At 41.5% G+C, this 23,097-nt stretch overlaps 1 protein-coding gene across 2 annotated transcripts in view; it reads right to left on the bottom strand.

Annotated features, from left to right (window-relative positions):
• Positions 1-22,269, bottom strand: part of INSC (INSC spindle orientation adaptor protein) — a 275,844-nt gene extending 253,575 nt beyond the window's left edge. Inside the window, exons 1-2 of one of the 2 annotated variants that reach the window (XM_090032621.1) lie at positions 22,217-22,269; positions 17,360-17,394 (exon numbers count right to left, since the gene is read on the bottom strand). The gene's annotated coding sequence lies outside the window, so the exon portion shown is untranslated. Of the gene's footprint in view, positions 1-17,359; positions 17,479-22,216 lie in introns of those variants that run through there. The other variant, XM_090032620.1, reaches the window with a different exon arrangement.
• Positions 22,270-23,097: the final 828 nt, after the last annotated feature.

The raw sequence follows: 23,097 nt of genomic DNA on the forward strand, positions 1-23,097 counted from the left end.
CAAGTTATACTTCATTCCTGCCTTATCTCATACATTTCAGGAGGGAAAGAGAAATATAAGTTCCAGTGAGGCTCCATAGGAGCCCAGATGATAGAGATTCACATGGAATCAATCCATTTTATGTACCATATTTGATAGCATCAGTTGCATCCACCATTATAATTTTTTTCAAACAAGACAACTTTGCAAGAAAAGCAGCATGCATAAGCCTAGGTAGAGAGCCATGCTAATGGTGCTCTACTGCTGATCCCCAAGCTAGCTCATTCAGTACTAAATCAGGTATCTCTGCACAGTACCGCATTATACTATGTATATGTGCCTTTACTGTACTTGTATCTTTCTACATTAAGACTGTGGATTTCATGTAGTCTTAATAAATGAAGTTAAATTTAGACTTTAATACAAGCTGTCTTGGAGTACTTTTTCCATTAGAATTACTTCCCAAGAGCCCCTACCTTCCAGCCTACCATTTCCCGACCGTTTCTGAAGTCCCTCACCTTTATTCTGATACTCCCACTCTTCCTTTTTCTAAAAGCCCCTCTCGTTTCATGATTACTTGCAGCCAGATTACTTTCTCCTTTCATATTCTCAACTAGTTCTTCCCTCTTGGTAATAACATCCCCTATTGGAAATAACATCTAAAAAAAGAAGACAGTTACCTACCCTCTACCTTCTGAAATAAAATTTTTCATAAAATTCTAAGAACTTGTTGGATAAGTTAAGAGTCTGGACCATTTCCCCAGAAAATAAACCTTTTTAAAGAAAAAAAAAAAACTTAAATAGCCAATATCTGATATCAATTAAAGAATATCCTTCTACCTCTAGCTTTAATTTCAACAAGAAACCTTGCCATAATGAAAGCCTCTGTCTGCTTGGACTGATGCCTCCCTACCTGCCTTCGACACATTTCTGGGAATCACGACAGTCAAATGTCTTTTTTTTCTTGTATGCAATGTGCTAATTAAATAAATGGTGTTAAAGTAACCCAAAATTCTGCTATGAAATTAATTTCTAAGGCAACTTAAAGCCATATTTCAGGAAAACCATACAAGCACAGCTTCCTAGTCAAGAAGCAGCCCTTGTAAATTTGCATGGCATGTTTTGAGTGTGCTGCTATCTGGTACAGCCATTTTGCCTTGCTCCTAGTGAGACTCAAGGACCCACTTGTGGTCCTGACTACAGCTGGTTATGGTGATGTGCTTTGCTGAATTGACATAGCCCTCTGGAGTAAAGTCTGAGCTGTTATTTCACACCCCGGTTTATCTAAAGTAGCTGTAAATTCTATAAATGCACATTTTCTACCTTCATTCCCCACCTTCCTCTTAGTTCCATAAATCACAAATGAAATAAGTCTGGCAAATCACAGCATTTAAGCATGTGTTGGACCAGACTTTGCTGAGAAGTTCTGGTAGGTTCACTCCTAACTAAATTACTCGATTTGCTACTTTACAGCAAATGTAGACTAAAATATGAATATGTTATCCTAAAGTTTCGTAATAATTCTGGTAGCCCACATCTCCTCTTTGTTTTCACACCTATACAGAACACTTGTCATGAGCCCCACAACAAAACAAAGCATCTATTTTTTCCATATTATGGCTCTTCAACAACAACAGTGAGTTTTAGCACACAACAATCAACTGCTGTATCACTTTGAACTGCTTCATAATACACAGGCCTATTTCAGTGTTGACCTTCCTACAGCCTGGCTTAGGTCCCACACATTCTAGACAGATTAGAACACGATTTTTTTCCAGCTATAACAAAAGCAAAGATAAAATTTTAAGATATTGTTTTAGTAGTAAAATATACTGGATATGCAAAAAGACAATAAAGTTATTCTAAATATTGATGTAAAAAGTTTAAACTTTCCAAATGCTTTATAATAGGCTTGTGTGAAGTGGCTAGCATTTGCTGCTGATTCAGCCAATTCGGGGGACAGTGATTCAATCCAGTGATTCGAATCACTGTCCCGAATCAATTCAGCCACATCCGATTCGGAGATTCAGCTACTGCCAAATCTCCGAAACCCTGAATCACCCAGGCCCATCCCCTGGCTGCTCTCCCAGCCCAGCAATGGCTGCCGTGCCTGCCCCAGCTCCTGGCACTTGAGGAAAGAGAGCCCCGACTCACCGGGTGCTGCCTGGCAGGGGGGTGATCCCTGCTGCCCCCCACTGACCCACGCTCCATGGAGGGCTCTGCATGAGCCCCCCTGCCTCCCCTCCCCACTGTCCCAGCCCACCCCCACACCCCACAATGGCTGCCCTGGCCAACCCAGCTCTGGCCCTTTAAGGAAAAAAAAACAAAAAACAAAGAAACCCCAAACACATCCCTTCCTGCCAGTGAGGGGCGATCCCCACTGCCCCCTGCTGCCCCACTCCACGTGGGGGGCTCTTCCACAAGCCCCTTGAAGGCCCAAGATGAAACAATTCTCATGAGGAAGACTATTAAGAGAAGGGAAATGCAATTTTTCTTTCTGTTAAATAATTGCTTTCTGTCCAGCTAAATCTGAACACAGGGCAAATAAAAGACATTTCTGTATGCTGCAGGTGTTCCTTCAGCTAAGTTTCAAGCCTGTTTCAACCACGGTAGTTAGGTAGCTTCCCCCCCCACCCAAAAAAAAAAACGTTGCATTAATCTTTTGTACAGGAAACTGTTTGGCAACCTTTATATTTATTGTTGTTACCAGCCTGTTGTTACCAAATGCCTCTATAATAATGGCACATATACCTACACAGGCATATAGGTATATGTGTACATATGCCTACATTACACACACCCCTATAGCTATAGGTATACACAGGAAGAATATGCACACACACCCCAATACATACATATAACATATATAGGGTACTTGGAGTCAGATTCTAATGGAGTCTCCAAGAGCTATTACAAAAATAAATATTTGCTCTAGAAATAGGTCTGCCTATTTAAAGGGGGGGGGAAATAGCAAATAATACCACTAAAACACAGCAAGTGGCTTCGTTCAACATAACAATAAATGACAGTTATGTAGGTACTCAAACCATAATGATGCGTACCATAGAAAGATCAAAAAAAAAAGTTTAAAGAATATATGTTTGCTCTCTGCCACTCAGATAAATAGAGACAGAGAGATTCACTTGTCAGATTATAGAATTTTGGATCATATTATACAAATTGTCTGTAGAGGCTCAAATTAATACATTATAGGAAAAGAGAGGAATGCTCTGTTTTCCTGACTACTTGAAAGACTATGGAAGGACAGGGATGCTGTGAGCTCAGCTTTATGTAAAGACAGACTTTTCTAAATGGACTACCTCTCAAAAAGGTCAAAAGCTATTGCCAAATATAACAGTAAAGAATTGCAAGGTTTTCCAATTGAACATTTCACTTATTCCCTATCATGCCTCCTAATTACAAATTTACTTTGTATGCCATATCTAGTATCCCAAGTGTGTTATTTAAATGTATCATAGTATTTAGAAGAAACAGATTCATAAAACTGAGCATGCAGATATTTCAAATATAAGAGGTTTAGACTGTCAATTATCTTTACTATTATTTCTTTTGTGTAACAAATTTCAGTTCTCTCTCTGACTTGCCTTTGAGCTTTAATATACTGAATACATGATTAGTCTGAATTTTGTGCCATTGCTGAGAACTAGAACTATTCAAGAAGGCTTGCCTCAGTGGTAACAGGATATGAAGCTTTGTCTAAGTGACAAGTTTGCTTAGAGTCTAAGTCAGTAATGATCAAAACTGGTTACTACCCAATAGCTACTTGTTGTCCTACAGTACCTGAAAGGAGTTGATGGTTTTGATCTAATTTCTAGTGAAGTGATGTTCACAGCGTAGATCTACCAATGCATCTGGTTTTGATCAATACGTTTGATGAACGGTTCAACAAGAAGCAGAAGACTGCATAAACGTGCAAACTAAACTGCCTCTTCACCTCCCAAGTGTCAAGGGGATCATCAAAAGTAGAAACATTCTCCTCCTGATACCTTCTAGGCTTTTTGTGGCCCATCTAAAAAGATTCAACTAGAGGTAAGAGAAACTTTTCATACATATTTTATTGTGTGTATATTATACACACAAATACTTTATGATGTTTTAAAAGTCAGTTCAAGTTAGAGCATAATATACTGCTCACTATTCTGTTAAAATAAGATTCACGTGTAAAAATATTAAGACTGTACTTGTTAATTAAAGATCTATTTTACCTATAAGAACCACTACATTAAAAGTAAACATTAAATCCTTGTACAAATAGGATACTTTGATTCTGGTCTTCCAAGTGATCAGCATAAAACTAGGCAAAACAAAGCATGTGTGTGGGCTGGGGCCGGGGGAGATGCCTTTGTACTCCAGGTTCTAAAGATCTCCAGATGCAGTAACAGGTGGGCAGCCAGGGCAATAGGCTGGGCTGGTGTCACTCCAATTAGCCACAGATCAGAGGAAAGATGGCTTATTAAAAGATGGCTTAAAGCCACTCCCTTTGATTCCTCCCATACCCTGCAATGCCAAGTGCTGCTTTGGTAGAAGCAGAATAATAATATTCAATGTTTACTTAAATCAACAGATCCAACAAATTTGATATAGAAGAACAACTACTTTTAGCCTGATTCATACAGAAAAAAACCTTTTTCTTTTTAAAAAAAAAGAATGAAAGACTCAAAAATTACAGTTCATAACAAAGTTTGTGTTATTTTCAGGTTTTGTTTTCATAAAGTATATTTCAAATCTGACAAACATAGAATTTAGAAGAGGCTGAATCTGAACCATGAATGATATAAATTTCTGTTCAAGTACCATAATTTCATCCAAACCATCACTAACATACTTTAAAATCTCATTTATAAACACCACCCATTTTGAAAATGCAGGCATTTGTCTGACAGTACAAAACACAAACCAGGAGAAATATACGCAACTGAAACTACAATGGAAAAGTAGAAGTCCCACCCCACTGATAATAAAGTCACTGAGATAGTTCTTATTAAATAGTGATAGCCAGAACCAGCCCTACTTTAACAGCCTAGAATTCATTTTAATAGTCTTAAATATGTTTTACAAAGCAGTTTCCTCTAGAAAAGAATTTCACAGCACATTTCTTACATGTACCTTTTATCTTATTACTGGAAACACAAAAAACTTCATTACAACCAGATTCAATGCTTTTACTCTGATCATATTTCAGTACAACTGATAAATAAAAAGGGGAAAAAAGGGCCTTACGTAACAATCTTCATGCAGGACACTTAAATCTGTAGCTTCAAATCCATTTTATCCACTGTCAGTCACAAAAGTAAAACATTTTTTTCCTAGAAGAATAATGAGGATGGTAGAAAAAGACAGTGTTTTTCTCCTGGTCCATTTAATAAATGAAACATTTACTTTCAGCTTGGTGTAAAGTGACAGAAGGCTTATTAGACCTGACACCGATCCTCCCTAGAGAATTTCAGTGAACAAGTCACACAGGTGGAGGTCAAAATAGTAAAGGAGTTAAATGAAAAGAGGCAGGAAACAAGTCTGTCTTAAAGTCAGAAATTAGTTTAAGAAAAATTTTTAAAAAGGAAAGAAAAGAACTGCAGCATATTCCTAATGCAAAACCACTTACTGGGAAATGAAAATATTTACCAACTATAATATTTTACAAATATTACAAAATGATTTTGATTGGAGCCATTTAAAGTCGTCTTCTCTCACTTTTTCTGTACGGTGTGTACAAATACCACTTATATGAATAACCTGTGTGAATGCATACCTTGTGCTATACTATTGTATACTGAAGTGTTAAGATGTAACACGTAAACATGTTGTGAAATACATATGCCAGTGACATCTGTATGAGAGACAGATTAATATGATCATGTTATGATGTAAATTAAGTGGTATCTAAGACAGCTAACACATTTGTACACACTACCCTAAAAAGAAAGGGCATATGTTAATCCTCCAAAGAGATGGGTTATTGGGTAATGATAACTACCCAGCCTGCCTATGCTATTCTTCTGAATAATGTCTAGATGTCCTTTAAGGCCATTCAAAACCAAGTTTATAAACTGGAGAGGACTGACATCCCCAGAGCTGGTTAGATTAGAACTTGTGGTCCTGTTTGGACTTAGAGTTAATTGTCAATTAATTCAAGTCAGCTAATTGGTCTATAAATATTCAGGCAAGAACAGTGGTGCTCAAACTTCTGCCTGCAGGCCAAATCTATCTGGCAGGGCTGCATCATCCATTCCATGGGGTTCCCCATAGGTCTGGATATTTGGCAGTGGGAGGAGATGTGGCAGCAACATCAGGACCCATAGGGAGATAACACAGATAACATGGCCCCAATACAGTCAGGCCAACACATGAAACGGCTTTGCAACTACAGCCAGCACATGGAGCCCAGCTGAATCAGGGCTAGGAGGAGGGAGGGGGAGCTTCGTACCTATAGCTGGATCCAGTGTGCCAGCCCCACACTGGATCCAGCCTGCAGAGTGACCCTGTCATAGTTTCATAGTTTCTAGGGTCAGAAGGGACCTGAGTAGATTATCTAGTCCGACCCCCTGCCATGGCAGGAAATAATACTGGAGTCAAACAACCCCAGCAAGATGTTCATCTAACCTCCTCTTAAAAACCCCCAGGGTAGGAGCCTGCACCACTTCTCTGGGAAGTTGGTTCCAGATCCTAGCTGCCCTGACCGTGAAGTAGCACTTCCTGATATCTAGCCTAAACCTGCCTTCTGCCAGCTTGTGACAGTTATTCCTGGTCACTCCTGGCAGTGCACGGGGGAATAGTGATTCCCCCAATGCCTGCTGATCCCCCCTGACTAATTTATAACAGGCCACTAGATCCCCCCTCAGCCTTTTCTTTTGGAGGCTGAACAGGTCCAGGTCCCGTAGCCTCTCCTCATAGGGCCTACCCTGCTGTCCCCTGATCATATGAGTGGCCCTCCTCTGGACCCTCTCCATGCTGTCCACATCCCTCTTGAAGTGCAGCGCCCAGAACTGGACGCAGTACTCCAACTGCAGCCTGACCAGTGCCACATAGAGGGGGAGGATCACCTCTTTGGACCTGCTTGAGATGCATCTGTGGATGCATGACAAGGTACGGTTGGCCTTCCTAACTGCCTCACCACACTGCCAGCCCATGTTCATCTTGGAGTCAATGATGACTCCAAGATCCTTTTCCACCTCCATGCTGACAAGAGGGGAGTTCCCCAACCTGTAGGTATGGTGCTGGTTGCTCCTCCCCAGGTGCATCACCTTGCACTTGTCTGTGTTAAATCCCATCCTATTCACATCCGCCCACCCTTGTAGCCTGTCTAGGTCTGATTGTAGCCTGTTGCATCCTTCCAGTGAGCCCACGTCCCCCCACCTCTTAGTGTCATCAGCAAATTTGAACAGGGTGCTTTTTACCCCCTCGCCCAAGTCACTGATGAAGATGTTGAACAGTGCAGGCCCGAGGACCGAGCCCTGCGGAACCCCACTGCCCACGTCCTTCCAGGCTGAGTAGGACCCATCCACTACCACCCTCTGGGTGCGGCCCTCCAGCCCGTTGGCAACCCAATTGACTGTGTGGGCGTTGACACCACAGTCCCCCAGTTTCTTAATGAGAACCTAAGATATTAAGATCTGTTTTGAAGTTCCCAGCATGGTAATGGTGCCAGGGCACGGATTCTGATGGGGTGGGAGCAATTTCAGTGCCCTTCCTAACTTGGCACCTGGGTCAACTGTTCATCTTGCTTACCCCTAGATATGCTACTGTGTGGAAGTCTAATAACCCTAGATAAGGACCAAATTTAAGGAGCACAAAGCAGAAGGCATCCATTGTGGAATCTTTCACACATCCAACAAACCAAGCTCCCCTAAGGAACAGCCTACTAGCTGATATGTAGAGCTGGTCAGAATTTTTTCAACCAAACCAAGACTTATTTGGAGAGTGCTGATTCAGTGAACTCAAAATGCTTCAGCTAAAATATCTTAGGTTCAGCTAATCCAAGGCAGGATTCCCAGAGAATGCTTATAGACTGATGATGGGCTGCCCTGCAGTTAAAGTCCCAGTACTTGCAGGGCAGAACCAGCAGGGATCCCAGACAGCATCTCAGTGAAACCAAGCATCTGAAGGGCCTAGGATGAAAAAATTTAATTTTAGACACTGTCATTGCTCCCAAAAAGAATTTTGGTTTGCAGGAAATTTTAATATTTTTTTCTTTCAGCCCAATTTAAACTAAAAATGTAACTTAAAAAAAAAAAAGTATCCTGTGAACCAAAATCCTGCTTTTACCTAGCTTCATGCAAATGGCCAAATTCACATTTATTTCACTATTTTCTTAGTTCACTTTCAAATGGCAATAACCTATTTTTTAACTCTGCATTTTAGTGAAAAAAGGCAGAGCAGTGGGGTGCCTCTTAGAGACATGTTATAAAGGAAAGAATCCAGGAATTCTAGATATATTGTCTGACCCAGTGAGTTAAAGACAGGCAGACAGATACATACCACTCGTATTTCAGTAGATATTAAATCATTGTCCGAATCCAAGACCAAACCAAATTTAACTTCAGGAATCCTTGACAGCCTCAGATGGGTAAACACTAAATGGCTCCATACCAAGGCATCTGCCAGAAGAGGCTAACAAATATCATTACCGCCACACGGTGTACATTTCAGGAGAAGTGAGAATAATGGAAATAGCTAAGTGACTATTTGCATTTGGCCAGGCACATTTTGACAGTCTGGTTTTCACTCAATATATTAGCCACGTCCAATACTGTTTAACCCCCTCCTGGACAAGAATCAAAACTGCCAATGCTACTAACTTCACTAATGGCTCTGCTAAATTATGCTGACTTGTTGCCATGACGACACGGACCTACACAGAGCCAAACAGCAAGGGCTATACTGCCACATCAGCATCCTATCAATGACCCAAGCATCAGCACTTGAAGACAACCCAAACATCCATTATATGCTAGCTGCATATCCAGAAGAATATACACACTCCAGGAAGGAGGGAGGTCTGGGGGTTATTTTAAGACATGATTTACTATGTGAGATCAGACTCTAATCTTAACGCTCAATTCATTTTTTGTAATCTGAATGTATACTTTTCCCCATACAACCTTTCAGATCCTATGAACTGGAAATGTGTTGGGGAAAGCATAATCCTGAAAGAAATGTTGACACTCCTGAGAAAATCTGATATTTTTCTTCAATGTGAGGACTATGGGCATGTTTTGTGACTACCACTTTACCACCATGTTATTAAGAGAATTTATCTCCCTGCAGACAGTAGTCCAAACCAGATCATAAGCCACTGCTTACAATGGCTAAGAGATAAAAGAGCATGCTCAGGTAAGACAGGAGAGTGAAGGTGATCTAGCATTAGCAGAAACCAAAATGTTACCAAAAAAATTACTAGAAACATTTTCTAGTGCAGTGGCTGTCAACTGGGGGTATGAATAACCTTAGAGGTACTTAACAAGGTTGTAGGAGGTATGTGGAACTGTGTGCATGCGTGCAGCTGCAGTAAAGCACATGGGCAGCCAGGAGTGCAGCCCAGCCACATGGAGAGTAGCTGGATCCAGCTGGTAAGCTTGTTGTGGGGAGGGAGTGGAGCTGGGGTAGGGGCTGCCCAGCCAGTGTGGGGAACGGGACTGAGCCACAGCGGGGGAGGTGGTTCTCACTGCTATGTGGGCATGGGGGGGGGTGAGTGCCTCCAGATCTGTGCACGGGGGGGTGGGAAAAATTGTACTGGGCTCTTCCTGATGGGAAGCTGGCCCAGGCTGCACTTGAGGCAGGTGGCAGTGGTGCTGGAAGGGAGGTTGGGGGGGGGGGGGGGCGGGTAATAACAGGTCATCCTCACCAGTGTCATCTTTTGTGTTATCTGCGCCCTTTGCGGGGGCACCCTTGGAGTCCCTTAAGGTTTCCCGCTCTCTACTCATTTCCATCAAGATGTGGCAGATAGTATAAGTGGGAGACTGCCTATTGTTTTTGTATGTTGGGGGTCCTCTGCCAATACTGGCCTTGACCCCAGTTTCTCTCTAGTTAGGCTTCCCTGTCTAAGCCCACCAGATAGGGTTGGTCTCCGAGGCTGTACCTCTTTAGTCTTGGGGCTCATGGCCCTCCTTTTTGCTCCAATCTGGAGCACAGCCTCCCTGGCCCAGAGGCCCATCCATTGGCCCCACAGCCAGCGGGCCACAAGCTCAAAGTCCAGCAAAGGCCCCAGACCTCCAACATCCCAGCTAAAAAAAAAAAAAAAAAAAAAGAAAAACACACTCCTACCCTGGGTGCGCAAGGCCACCCCACCCCCTAGGCTTGCCCTCTCTGGCACTCAGCCTGTGCCCCCGAATACTGTGCCATCTCTGTCACTGTGCCTGTGCACCCTGAACACTGCGCCTACACAGGCACTGGAGTTCCCATGCTATAGTGGGGCTCCAATGAAGCCTCCTTCTTCCCCAATAGCCTCACCCAAACCACCAGTGTTGTTCAATAACAAAAAAAGAAAATATGAACAGTCCCATCCATGGGCTATAACCGCCACCAAGAAAATGTGATTTAAAAAGGCAGCATGCCAACTTAGTTTCTCAGGGGTTTGTGCTCCTGCTCCTCCACAGTCTGCTACAGTCCTTCTTCTGGGGTTGCTGCCACTTCTCCAGGAGTCCTCAGTAGTACCCCTCCTGCAGCCACTGGACCGCTCTCTAAGCCTCTCCAGGGAGCTCTGGGATGCACTCCTTCCCCTTTGGCTGCCAGCTCTACTTCCGCCCAGCCCAGGGTTCTTATAGTCCTGGCCTGCCCCCTTCCAGTCAGCTGACTAGCTGGCCAGGCTCAGCTTTTAACAACCCCATTACCAGCATGCTGTGCCCAGAAAGTTCTGGTTTTAAAGGGGCCAACCTACCTTCTGGTAACAGGGCTAGGGTTCCCTGTTACCAGGGGCTACAGCAAATTCTGGAGTGGCTGCAGCCCCCCTTGCCACTCCATCCCATGCTTTGCCCCAGCTAGGGGGCACCTGCCCCTGCTTCAGCCCCAGCCCCAGCCCCACTCCCTCCCCTTCCATGGGGGCCTACAGGAGTGGGACTACAGGGGGAGCTGCAGCCACTCCAGAATTCACCATAGCCCCCCCAACACCACTGCTGCCCACCCCAAGTGCAGCCCAGCCCAACCCCCCCCCCCATCAGGAAGAACCCAGTACCCCAACCCACAGTGGCAGCCTGCCCATACCCCACACACAGATCTGGGGACACAGGCCTCCCAAGCCCACCCGGGGTGTGCATAGCAGTGGGAGCTGCCCCCCTCCCCCCAAGCAGATTAGTCCCATGCCCCACCCCACCTGAGCAGCCCCTGCCCCAGTCTCACTCCCTCCCCCGCCATTGGGGCCTTGATCTGCCCTCCCCACTGCAGTGGCAGCCCACCCTCACCCCACACACAGATCCAGGGCAACACCCCCCCCCATGCCCTCCTGGGATGCACACAGCAACAGGAGTTACCCCTTCTCCCTGCACCCCCCTGGATGAGCCACTTGCATCCTGTCCTTCACCCCATTCCGCACCTACCCTTGACCCAATCCCTCCCTCACCATAGGCCCTCAATCTCCACCCCCTTAAAAACAAGAAAAAATATAAGAGTACACATGAGCCAAAACTTTGAGACAGAAGGGGTACACATTCTTAAAGAAGTTGAAAAACCCTTTTCTAGTTCATACAAGCCATGGTTCAGGTGTTCAATGCCCAGGACCCAGGTGAAGGTTTTTTGTTTTGGGTTGGTGTTGTTTTGGGTTTGTTTGGAGTTTTGTTTTGGTTTTTTTTGGGGGGGGGGGGGGGGGGGGGAGGCTGGGCTTAGAGTTTTCTGAAACTTTCTAGTTTTGAGCCCTTCAGGGGCCTTTAAAAAAAAGTGTTGATAAATTAAGTCTACCCATCCCCAAGTAACAAGCTTCCCCACTCAGGGTTTTGCCCTCATGGTTGTTCAATTCCAGAGAGGAAAAAAAGGGGGGGGTGTTACTTTCCTGAATGACTCTGAAAGCAGGCTCCCCAAACAACACATATGCTTTACTTGCATTATAGATACGTTTAGTTCCTGTAAAGCCATAAGAATCTATTAAGTAAATCTGAATATGAGTATGTGTAACACCCACACACACACACACACTGCATTGTATAGTATGTGAGGAAGCAGAAGATCCTCCAAGAAAATGAGTAATAGGAGAGGCTGAACCATGGCACTCCCTAACTGGACAAGGCTTGGGTGATATCACACCACGTATAAAAGAACAACTCAACTAAGGTTTTGAGCTTTTTCTCCTGGGGCTATTAAGAGCTGCATAGCTGAACTGGGAGCCAGAAAACCTGCTCCCTATAGAGGGTCCATCCCCCCCTTCACTGGAGAGGCAAAAGCTAGGGCATGGTAAAGCCTCAGGTTCAGAGAAAAAGTCTGTTTCAAAGTTTGAGGCCCCAGTTTCCTCCCTCTTTCCTTTTTGTTTTTCTTAAGTGATTTAATGCAATGGGGGTAGTAATCCTCGGAGCAAGTCGCCTAGGATTGGGTCCTGGCAGTTACAGACCCTTGTGTTTGGGAATTGTAGTGTCTCAGCATTGTGATATAGATGGGACTGGATGTCTAGACTACAGCCATAGGACTGGGCCCTTTTTGTGGTTTCACAGCTATTGTGTTTCAGCCTAGCTGTGCAGCTGAACCTCAACCATAAATTTGTCTGGCAGATTTGGGCCAGGGTAAAGCCTGGCATAGTTTGAGCCAGGGTGAGACCTGGCACTACTTTTTGTTTATCCAGGCCGCAGTGCTGTATAGGCCTGGCTAGCTTTTGCTGCCCAGTTCAGTACCAGCAAGACAGACCTAAGCCTCCTTTGGTCCCTTTTTGTAGTTTGTCTCCCAACCAAGTGGTATAGTTAAGCGCTAGTTGTAGTTCGGGCCCAAGCTGAGATAGGTCTCACCTTTCCTTTGAGTTCTTTTGCAGTTTTCTGCCCAGCAAAGCTGGAATTGGGTCTAGGAATTTTGGGGTGTGGTATGCTGACAAAAGCTGTGGTTAACCCCTCAAAGCCACCATGAGGAAGAGGAAGTCAAAGCTCTACCACTTCTCCAGGAGCAATGAAGCCCCTTGCAATGCATAAGGACCCACACTCTTGGGCAGCTCCCTGTGGCATAGGGAAGCAGCTCAGGATTCTCCAGTTGGCTCCCCACTCTCTAGCCAAGATAAAATATACTTAGTATCCCAAAACTGAACCCGGCCCTTGCTGCTGCAGACCAGTGCCCGACAAAAGGGTTATATAGGTATTTAAGAAAATGTACTGTATTAAAACCAGGGGTGGTCAGTCTCTGGTACATGTGCTACAAGTAGCTTGGGCAGCCATTATGTGTAACACTCTGCAGGAGGGAAGGGGACAGACAGAAGGGGTGGGGAGCAGAAAGCAGAGCAGGCAGAGGAAGGGGGCTGGAATGGTGCTCAAGGAGCGTGCGGGAGAATTTGTGACATGCCTGCCAATAAAAAAAACTGGGCCTTGCTACATTAAACCAAAAGCAGATCTGTTTTTGACCCTGTCTAGCTCAAGGCTTTTCTCCCATGTTCACCTTCCATTTTCAAATTAATCCATTATTTCAACAAGATGCATCATATCCTGAACTGATGTAAATCTCTTAAAGTCCCTTGAAGTCTCCTGACAGCATGTAAGCCATGACAGTCTGTAGTACTTAAGGATATGGCCCCAATACAGTCACTCTGCTTCTCCTGACAACAGGGAATAATGAAAAGGTACAAGCCACTACAGACAACTTCTCTGAGTAGCACTTGCATATTATTTTAACATCTTGTTTTGGCAGGGGAGAAATTAAGTGTGGAACAATTTGACTTAGTGGCATGGACTTTAGGTCAGGATTCTACACGTGACAAGCTAGGAGTCATACCCACGTCAGGAATGATCATTTTGAGCCAACGTACCCAGTTCTGTCATCTGGCACACACCAAGAACAGAGAATTAGAGTTAAGCATTTTCAATAGCGTTTTCAGGAGCATAATTTAAGTTAACAGTGAAGCAATATGGCCCACCACTTCCTGTTGTCACTTTTTAGCAATAAGCACACCAATGTGAAACAGTATTTGACGTTTTACCACTTAAACCCCTTTCACTCTCTTCTCCCTTGTTATTTCCTGGCTTTTCTGCAAGCAGAAAAGAAAATATACTCAAGCACATAACCAGATGCAGTACATATTGCCATAAAATAACCAAGGAAACTAACAAAGGAATGTTTTCAAACAATCACAGAATGTGCTGTGAATTCTAGCTCAACTGCAAAGATTCAATTGCACTTCTGTTAACAAAAATTCTCTACAGGGTACCAGGAGACAAGTGTTTGTTTATGGTGTTTTCCCCTCATTATTAAGTAAGAACTTTGCTGAGTTACTAAACACAATCTTTCTGCTCAAAATCAATTATTTCCTAATGCAATTAACTTATTCCAGATAGTAGTTCATGTTCATGAAAGCTTGAGATGTCTGATAACAAAACAAACTTATGAATTAGATCAGCAAAGACCAACAAAATCCAGGTACTGTAGAATAAGACAAGTCAGTACAGGTATGTATATTTAAATCACCTGGGGGGGTGGAGGAAAAGGGTGGTGGGAACTGATAAAGCTGAAATAGTACTTTTATGGCCCCTTTGATAGCTTTATAAACATTACTAAAACAAGCCTAACACATTCACTGTGAGGAAGACACAGAGTCTGTAGCAGTTTCTGTAGCCTCAGCTGCTGCCAGACCAAATAGATTGTGTCCATACCCAGCAGCTGGGGAGCTCAGTGTACTCACTGTGCTACCCCCAATGCCAAAGCAAGCACCTCAATTTCCAGCAGATAATTTCTGGGAAACAGGTATGTGTTGTATGCACAAAAATATGGTATACTGATATAAGTGAATATGGTTTGTTCAGGAAGCACAAAACTGCAAAAAAAAAAAAAGAAGATCTGGCAAATTATTAATATGCCCAGGCATGAATGGGATGGTTTGTAGTCAAAGGATTGGGTGAGCAACTTGTGGGTCCAGTTATTGACATTTCCTAGGATAACAGGCCACGTCATCCATCCCCCTCATATTATCCATTCTCTAACTCAAAACACAAAAATGCCATATATGCAATTATCTCTGACCATTACCAGAGAGAGGTCAAAAAGAGGAAGAGAAAGGAACCTTCTATTACTACTCTAGGGTCTAAGGATAATTACAGTATATAGCCACTGGAGAAGCAGGCACATTCTTTATGCATCCTTACCAGACATGCATATTACAGTGTTTGGGTCACCCTTATCTTCTCATAATCACTCTAACTTCCATCCAAGTATCTATTCTGGTTCCAAGTTATCGCACATATCAGAATCAGATCGAACAGATCAGTTCTTTAGCTAAATTTTCTTTCACAAAGGAACACCTGTGAGATGGGGAAAGATTTCAAGGGGGTACTATTACACACACACACACACACACTCACACTCTCACTGTAGTGGCTGTAAAGATATTAGGCTAGGAACAAACATTGCATTTGTCCCTGGACAAGTGGTGCCTGCTTGCTCTGGAACAAAACTACCCCAAGATTGGTATGTACACACATCACTAATCAGGTTTCAGTAAGCAGCTGAATGCACTGCCACATTTCTGCCATTGATGGCACCTGTACCATTCTTATCTCATTTTAGGATTTATCGTGGGACAACAGACACAGATGTCTGAAAGATTGCACTTTGTCCCAGGACAAAAAATTTTTACCTCATGACAAAATGTCTATTTGTAACCTTACACTGCTCTCAGGGACCATATTTTTGTTTTGAAACATGAAATGTGACAGCAGAATTTTTGCACCGGTGAATATGATCTAATAAACATCACCCACTGTTATCCTAATATACCTACACAAGTCTGACATGTCAAATGCCTTAATGCAAGTAAGTAAACTTTGTACTTCTCCTTAGCAAGCAGGTAAAGCACAAACTAACAATGGCATAAAAATATATAGCACACAACTGAAAAATAGAGTATCATGCCAAGCACAGTTCATTTGGTCCCACTGAGCTCCATAAAAGATATAGAAGAAAATATGTAGGTTTCTCAGCCAGACTTTCAGTATAACAAATAAAAACAAGTGACAAATGAACAGAAACACAGCTTAACCTCAAAAAGACTGTAATGATTAACTTAATTCATGCCTGAAGTCTATTGTGTCAAAGGAGACTAGTCATGAATACACTGTTTTGGGGTCTGGTCCCAAAACTGTATTCTGTTTTTACCAATTTTTTTAAAATACCAAATTAAAAACAAAACTTCTCATATTGTTCCAGTGCCTACTGATCTCAGCTCAAATCTGCATGCTTCATTTAGTTAAAGTAAACCAAAGCAGTAGTAGCAAATAAAGCTGTTCTCATAAGAACCGCCAACTTAGGAGACACTCGGTACTATTGTTTTCACATAACCAAAGCATTTCCCAGCTCTGTCTGAACCACGTTAAAACAACACACATACAGATATTATTTCTGCTTTTTCAGTCTGTAGAAACTGCCACATATACAATTAAGGAGGACTATCTAGCTGAAGCAGGGTTTATAAATATTGAAATAAAAGGCAAGAGTCTAACTGAGTGTAAACTCCCATAGTTTCATTGACATCATCACCTTGTATGGATTCTCTTGTTTTTATTGAAGTGGTTAAATACATCACATCAGTTTATCATCACATAATAGGAAGATATGTGCATAGGATTAATATATGAACACAAATTTTACACAGCAGAAAAAAAAAGAAGAGTCATGCTTTATGGAATCCACTCTAATTTTTTTTAGCATTTGTATTCACAGCTTATTAAAATAATTTTTTTGCTGGAAAAAGTTAAATTAACTATTTTACCTTTTTTTTTTTAATGGCACAACATCAATGATTGATATCAGAATACCAGAATTAATAAATACATCCTAACAGACAGCCCAGAGGGTCATGGATAAATACTTTCATACAACAATAGCTTGGTTTGCTTTCATTTTCAGTCTATAAAATACCGATACAGTTTTTTCCGTTAATTTCTTTTTAAGTTATCAGTTACCTGGTTTGCCTTTTATGTTCCCAACAGAATTTAGAAGAAATCTGGTAGTTCAGTGTATGGCACTGCAGGGAGATGAAAATAACTCCAGACTATTCACGAAAAAAAGTCTACAATATTCATAAACTCAGCTACATGTTAATCTAACTTTTAAAGCAATGGAAGACTATTTTACAGTAGGGTTCTCCAACTACCTACTCTCAAAAGTAATATTTCCCTATAGTAGTTGCACTCAAGTGAAGGGGAAATGCTACTTCAAAAAAAAAAAAAAAATAGAAGCCAAGTAAGTTAGTACTCACCAAGTTGCATCTGTATAGTCAGAAATTCTGATAAACTGAAATGATGGTAGAAGACAAAAGTAGCAAAAAGAAAAAGTAGTTAACAAAACTGCAGACAAACTAATGTAAATCCTCTCTCCCTCTCTCTCTCTCCATTCATCTAGTTGAATATTCCTGAAGACTAAAGGGACCTTAAAAATTGTTTTCAGCAAAGACTACATCCTCTTGTTAGTCAAACCCTGCATAGTTTCAGCTAGGCATCTGTCCAAAAAGACATGGAATTATTCTATTTTTGTCTCCCATTTCAGTGGAAACATTTTTACAGATTTGTGGTGAGGACTTCAATTTTATAGTGGTCAGCTAGTAGAGTAAATGTAATTAAAGACCCTGTTAAACTTAAATTTGGCCAAAGAGGAGAAGTGGAATAGATTTGGAAATAAATAATAGTCCCGTTACATTATGGCCTGACATAGAAGAACAATCTTTCACCCAAGTTAAAAATCCAGATGTGATCTGTTGGAAGAAAGCTGTAAAAAAATTAAGAACAAACTTGCTTTGAATAATGTGACAGCAACAGAATTTCAACAAATGTGGGCATATTTTTTTAAAGAAATAGTTCTGGTTAAATTTTCTTCATGTTTTTATAGAGAAACTTAAACATTTGTTTTACCACCCATGCTATGCCTGGTATGTGACTGTTTTTATTCAACACAGGTGTTTCCTTTAGAAGTGCTTCACTATTCACTTATCAGTGCCTCATACAATACACCATTTAAACCTCTGACTTCGTAATATCTAAGAATATACGAAAATACACCTTGAATATGATATGCTTTTCTCCTCCTGCATTTCATTTTGCTTTTATTTTGCCAGTATGAAAATATAGTGGTTTTCCACATACATGACCTCTGCAAGCTAGCACTATTCATTAATGTGGAGGGCTCAAGGGATTAGTAATGATATAGGACTCCGTCCTCTAGGGTGTCATTTCAAATCAAGGATCTACTCATTTTTGCACTTATCAATGTCCTCATGACTTCCCCCATCTCATCAAGTGCTAAATTTCTTCTTCTCTCCTCCCTCTTTACTCTGACTCATTTGATCTCTCTTTGAATTTGTCCTCTTTTTCACAAAACAACCTTCTTGGCCTCACCTTCACAGCTTTGTTCTTCCTGATAGCTGTACTTGCATCTTATTGAGTCACCACTTTGTTTTTAAGACAGAACTTATCGTCACTCTTGACTTTCTTGTAAAATATTGTGGTTCGTTTTTTTTGGAGGCTCGCAAATAATTCTTAGGTATATACTATTAGTAGCACAAAAGGTATATTTGTAAATAGGGTCAGAGCAGAGATAGAAAATCTCAGATTACTCTGCCCACTGAGGAAATTTTTAGCTGGCTTTTTATTTTTTTGGGCACGTGTGCAGAAACAGGAACTTTTACAGTTCATTTCTGGTTTATACAAACATATATGTGACTACATCACTTTATTTGTCACATGTATATTATAATTAATTATTTAAGTATGTGGGGCGGATAGGCATATATGTATTAGCTAATTGCGCACGCTCAGAAAGTTTTCTAGGTTACTAAGAGTTGAAATTCCCCCCCCTTTCAAAGGACACAGTTAGTTGAATTTTAGCTTTTGTAATCTGCATGTGAATAGTCAGGGGGAGAGAAAAGGGAGTGATTCTTAGCATAAAAAGGGTTTTGGTAGTGTTTCTTCTTATTAGGTACGAGATGCAAACTGTGCAGTTATGAGATGCAAACTGTGCAGTTCTAACAATACTTCATTTCTAATCATATTTTAACAATATTTCTAACAATTTCTTCAACAATCAGATCCATGCTTTCCTCTGCGCTACTCCTTAGGCATAGAAAACTTCCTGAACACAATCAACACCTTTCTCAATTACTCATAGATAGGTCTGGGAGCTACCAGGCACTGTTGCTGTCCCTTCAGTTCTCTCCATTGGCACTAAAATAAGAGGATTATAACCATTCTCCTACCCCTGTCCCCCTCCCATAGATAATACGTTGAATACTTATCTTTCCACCCTTCATCTGATTTAGATGGTTTTAGACTGGAAACACCCAGCTAGGTTTTTGCATGATCTCCCAATCTGGTTGGAGCTTCTGGGCATTACTGCAGTACAGTATAATATTTCTTTAAGGTCTCATTTTAAATTACAGTCAAAATTGCATCAGATGTACAAAGTAGTTTCACATCAGTGATGGCTGAATAGCCACTTGTGTATTTGAACAGAATTAGAATATTGTCTATTTGTAAGGAAGAGGAAGTCAAACAATTCATATGTACATAGTAGAAAAGAGTTATTTATGCTGTCCCCAATACCACATTATCAAACACGAGTGGGAGTGGAAGTTGGATGCCCAAATTCTCCAGTCTCCATGAAGTGTTCTGGGAGAACTGATGTGGATCTTTATGGCTGGGGGCATAGTTTACAGGCTATGGGTATTTACTCTCTCCCAGCAATGAAAGTTTCACAACCCCATTCAAATAATTCCCACTCTAAATAGAATTGGACAGAACAGTGGGAGCTGTTCTTACCAGAGAGCAGGCATATGGTGGTGTTCCTTAACACTGTGCCTCACTTTCCTCACTGGCCATAGTCTCCCACTTGCTGACTCAAGAATTTAATTTATTCTCTTAACCCTAGGTTACAAGTCTTTTACCCATTGGCCATAAGGATTTACTGAGACAAGCGCATCACCACATTGCCTCAAAGAGGTTATCCTTAGGCACAGGTATGAGGTGCCATGCTCTCTAACACCAACTCTTGCTTCATGTTCCTAAATAATGACATGCCCAAACACACGAGCTTCAGTCCTGGTTCATTATCACCCTACCCAGGGCCAATTCCTATACTTGCTTGTTGCTCATCTAAAAGGCCTTCTCCTTTTTGCTCCTGTCCCGGGATTCATTACTGGAGCACCCAACAAACAAACCATTTGTTTGGCTGCTTCCAAATATCCAGCCTTTGCCTGGTAGACCTTACTCATCATTCCCTCCAAGGAATACAATGGAAAAAAAAAAAAAAAAAAGAGTGCTCTGTCCCCAGTAAGGGCAGAAGAAGCAGGGCTAGACCCTGGACCCACCTTTGTGCTATCAGAGGGTATAGCATGTACTGGTATCAGGAATGATTATTTTCTTTTCCTTGCCAGAATGTGATACCAGTTTTTAAAGACACCTTAGAATCCTTCACAATACGATGTATTGAGTTAAATATTGTAAGTGGCGCTGTATCTGGGTTTTCTGAGGGACTTTAGAAAATGTATACCCCATCAATTAGAGAGCCAGTTAATACTACTCTCAAAAAGTAACTGAAAGAAGAACTCTGGGTAGTATAAAGCAAAAACTAAGTTTGAAATTGTGCATTCCACAGAGAAGCATGCAGGCTTCCAGGTCAACTAATTCCATTCACTACTTGATTGAAATCCCATACACCACTTCTGGAAGGCATGCCCTCTCTCTGTATTAGATGATCAAGTACAGGCAACAGATTATGAAGTCCCTAATTCTAAGAAGTAATGACTGATTTGTGGCTCAATACAAATGCCACATCTGCCCAATTGTATGTTACTGGAGACAGAAAAAAAAAAAGAAAAAGAAAAAAAAACCAAAATTTAAAATTCCCCCCCACACACATACACCCCCCCCCCACAGTAAAAAGTTGGTGAAAAAGTCATTATAAACATCTCATTACCAATGGGGGTCCCATACACACAGCCCTTCACTCATAACAGTATCCTAGGCTGTAGGGAACATGTAACTAAGTCTGCTTGGACTAATATTACTAATACCCATGGAGGGTATTCCCCTAAAGCCTCTCTCTTCAGCCCTTGGAGCAGGGTCATAAAAGGGCAGAAGGCTATAGGAGGACTAAGCAACTGTGTTAGTTAGCTATTAAAACTTCTCGGATCAGTCAGCTGGGAAACATCAACCAATAATATACTTATCTGCTCTTTTAGCACGTAGACCTCATAAATAGGCATCCTCTGCCCTTTTTAAGTTGAAAAAATAATATTTATACATAAGAGTGTACACACACACACACTACAAGCTATAATAAACTACTATTGCTAACTTATCTCCCACTATTTCTACTACTGAGTTAATTAGACACTGAACTTCAAGCAGTTACCAAGATTAGCATGACCTACCTAAGTAGGTCATACTAGCCATCCACAGATCTTAGTCATGCCCTATTCCACATACTTCACCATCCCCACCTGGAGCTCCCCACTACAGAACAACAGCTGGGTCGAGCCCTTTGAAAGTGTGTCTCGTGTAATCATCTAGTCTCCTTTTATTCTCCACAAGTGTACGCACAACAAAAATTCCTGCCCTTCAAATGTTATTCTGAAACCACTAGAAATAACATCTATATTAGCTGTAAAATTTACTTTGACATCTTCAGAAGTGGCAAGGATTTAACTTTAGTGAAACACACATTTGTTTTTGCTCTTTTTAAAAAACAACTAAATGATACCACATGTGGAAATTCTATGTTTCCAACGTTAACTACGTTCAAATGGACACACCCCATGTTATTTTTTAAAAGCATTTTCGTCTCAGGAAAGAAAATGCTACATAATTAGACCGGCCTATATACAGTGAACAACATTTTTCTTTTTAATTTAGCAACCCTCTCTTACTACTCAACCATCTCTCTTCAGACCCTTAATCCAGTAAATTACAGGTTCATTCAAGCCAGCTCATTTTATTTCTTAGAAATGGTTAAGGCCTTCAGATTCTGCTGACAGTTTCAGCAAAAGGTTTCATGCAGTAAAACTTGTATCAGCATAGCCATTTATGTTGCTAATACTTCCCCATTTCTAGTCTTATTTACTCACCATTTGTCTCTCTTTTGCAGATAGGCTAATTTCACAGTTACACTTCCACTGGCCTCAAAAGAACCAGTGTAATGCCTTGTGCAGCCACTTAACTATAACTCTAGTCTCTTATCTCAGCTACTTACTTTTTCTGTTCTAATTTCCTCCTCCCACATCAAATCAGTGCCCAACCACTGTTCATTTAAAGAATGAGTCATCTCTCCAGAAGGTCAAGCTCTACACTCAGTTACTAAGGCCCAAATTCATGAAAACCAACAGCTGTAAACTCTGAAGTACTAACAAAGTCACACTTAAAATAGTAAATAGCTTTATATGTTTAATCCTCTAGTGATTTTTATTTTTCAAGTTATTAATTTTACAGTTTTACATTTGCACTCGCAAGGCTGCTAAGGATATGAATGTCAGAACTGTCCTGGTCACAACTGCCTAGAGTAGGTGTCATTGTGTAAAGAGCTGGGGTGTAACCACAAAGACCAAAGGTCATCCACTTTGGAAGACAGAGCCTTGAACTCTCGGGGTTCGCACATTTGTCTTGGGTTTGCAGCTGGCTCTCACTACTGGGTTATGTAAAACATGTAATTTCTAAATAAAATCTCTGTGCCTTAATAAGAAAGAGAACACAATAGCGAGGAAGAGAGCAGGATAAAACCTTATGCGTGTTGTAATACTTAAGCCCTTCAGATTCCAATCTAGAATGAAGACAGCAGATGGAGGCACATGGAAAGGAGAAGCAATTGAAAAACATAACGTGTTATATTTTCTCACACAGCAGAGAAGGTTGAGTTAGACACCTGGGGAAATGTCTCTCTGAGAATATTCAATCCTGCTTACAAGCAAGAGTCTTTATCTGCCCACTTTGCATTTTCAATTGTATTGGTGGG

The sequence above is a fragment of the Crocodylus siamensis genome, chromosome 2 (genome assembly GCF_052110815.1).
Source record: "Crocodylus siamensis isolate JL-2025a chromosome 2, ASM5211081v1, whole genome shotgun sequence".
Taxonomy (NCBI): Eukaryota; Metazoa; Chordata; order Crocodylia; family Crocodylidae; genus Crocodylus; species Crocodylus siamensis.